We start from the raw sequence: 2,500 nt of genomic DNA on the forward strand, positions 1-2,500 counted from the left end.
GTAGGATACTAGTAAGATATCATGTGAACTCGATGTTTGATAATAAAACAAATGATACAGTGTTCCCCGTACCTTGTCTCTATGACGTCTGATCCCCATTCACGGTGATGATATCCTGACACCGGCGTCTCATGGAGTGGATCAGTCGGTTATCTGCTGCCATAGGAATGCTGTCTGTCTTGTTGGCCTAAGGCGAGGGTGGGTGGTGGGAATACGTATCCCAGTGGTAAAACGCACCCCTGATGCACGGTCGGTCTAGGATCGATCCCCGTCGGAGGGCCCATTGGACTATTTCTCGTCCAGCCAGTGCATCTGGTATATCAAAGTCCGTGGTATAATGCTATCCTGTCTGTGGGATGGGGCATATAAAAGATCCCTTGCTATTAAAGAAAACAAAAATGTAGCGTGTGTCCTCTCTATGACTGTGTCAAAAAGGACCATTATGTTTCACATTCAATAGCCGATGATTAGTAAAAACAATGTGCTCTAGTGGTGTCGTTAAACAAAACAAACGTGTTTTATTTTTGTATCCCTAGGTAGAGATGTCGCGAGAGACCTCGACACAGATGCGGACGGATATCTGGACGGGACTGAGTTAGAGAAATACATCGGCCAGCGAGACGTTCTCGACTTCGTGAGGGCTTTAGATCAGAATGGTAGGCATTATATTAAGCTTGGTTCTCATAAAATCTGCCATACGTCGCAGATAGTCGCCGTGCTTATTTTTAATTAAAATTAACGCTGACAGTTCTTGGGATAACGTGTAGTTAAAGGGATAGCACTGTACTGTCCACTAAGCGATGCAGTTAATCTGGGTTGGAGTTGATATCACCCGACATTACTACCAATCGTAGAGAATCACGTCGGATTTTTTGGCCTTTTGTAATAAGCTTCCAGATCATTTTAAGGATGAAAGGGACTATCCTACGTGTTTAGCCCAAGCAAGACTTCTGCTTGCCCCCCCCCCCCCCCCCCCCCAAAAAAAAAAACCCCAACAAAACAAAACAAAAACAACAACCAAACAACAACAACAAAAAAACAAAAACAAACAAACAACAACAACAAAAAAACCCACCCACATCCTGCTTTTTCCTTAACAAGATTTACATTATAACGCAAATGTAGCCCATTGATTAGCGGCAGCGGGTTTCCTCTCTCATTATATTATCTGTATGGTTCTTTACCAGTGTGGGAGAGGGGGGAGGGGGGAGGGAAGGGGTTGATTTCCTCTTTCTCATCATGTGTGGTCCTTAGCTATACAACAATAATTAAAATGTGTTGTGCGTCGTTAAATAAAATAGTCCTCCCTTCATTCTTCCTTCCTTTCAAGTTGACCCAGTAGTGTTAAACTACATAACATATTCAGTGTTTAATATTATAATTAAGAGGGTTTTTTTTCTTTCCTTCAGGTGACAGACGCCTCTCCATTAAAGAGTTTAACGACAAACAGTAATAAATAAATCAGGTAATTAGACCTTTTAAGATATATAAGCAAAACACTAAAACTTAAATACCTTACTATGGGAACAGTACATGATTTTAATCAGAGGCTGTGACCACAGTAAGCGTGTTTGATCTCTCGGAGTTAGTAGTCGTATCTACTAAACAAACAAACTGAAATGAAACTTAATCTTTGTCTTTGGTATTATAAATGGTCATCTGTATTTTTTAAATAAAGAAACATAGATATGTTTTTATTCTGAATGTAATGTCTTATCATCAGCCTCGATGGCGTCGTGGTTAAGCCATCGGACTACAGGCTGGTAGGTACAGGGTTCACATCCCGGTACTGGCTTCCACCCAGAGCAAGTTTAACTACACCTTCTTCTCTCTCACTAACCACTAACCAACTAACAACTAACCCACTGTCCTGGACAGACAGCTCAGATAGCTGATGTGTGTGCCCAGGACAGCGTGCTTGAACCTTAATTGGATATAAGCACGAAAATAAGTTGAAATAAAATAAAATAAATGTCTTATTTATAAACAGGACTCATTTTAAAAAAATCACATAAATTAATACACATGGTTTGTACCTAATATTCCGAAACTATTATGGTTTGGTACCTTTTTAACAGTCTACACACTCATATACTCCCTGCATGTGAAGGAGTTGTCGGGTATATCACATTTATTATACACATAGCAATGAAATATATAGATCTACAGAAACAATAAAAGTGATATTAAGTGAAAAGTCATATTTTCACTTTATTTTATTTATTTATTTATTTATTTATTTATTTTATTTACAATGAAAATAAAGAAATCGTATTTATATTTGTTGTGAACATTCATGAATCAGCTATCTCCCTTGTAAATTTTTACGACTTTAAGTTTGATGATTACCAATGCATCTGGTCGTATTTGAAAAAAACATATTAATTTAATTTAATTAATGCAAACAATTGTACCTATAATAGACATGAAGTGCAATTATGATAAACTATTTAAAGATGACTGAATACGAAGCTAAATAATGATGACACAATATCCTGTC

The 2,500-nt window shown here is 37.8% G+C and overlaps 1 long non-coding RNA gene across 1 annotated transcript in view; it reads left to right on the forward strand.

Moving 5' to 3' along the window:
• Positions 1–534: 534 nt before the first annotated feature.
• The window catches only part of LOC121366871, a 2,668-nt gene continuing 702 nt past the window's right edge, over positions 535–2,500 (forward strand). The window contains exons 1-2 of the long non-coding RNA XR_005957243.1: positions 535–656; positions 1,410–1,465. This is a non-coding gene — a long non-coding RNA (uncharacterized LOC121366871). The remainder of the gene's footprint in view (positions 657–1,409; positions 1,466–2,500) is intronic.

Source organism: Gigantopelta aegis, unplaced genomic scaffold, assembly GCF_016097555.1.
Source record: "Gigantopelta aegis isolate Gae_Host unplaced genomic scaffold, Gae_host_genome ctg7577_pilon_pilon, whole genome shotgun sequence".
NCBI lineage: Eukaryota > Metazoa > Mollusca > Gastropoda > Neomphalida > Peltospiridae > Gigantopelta > Gigantopelta aegis.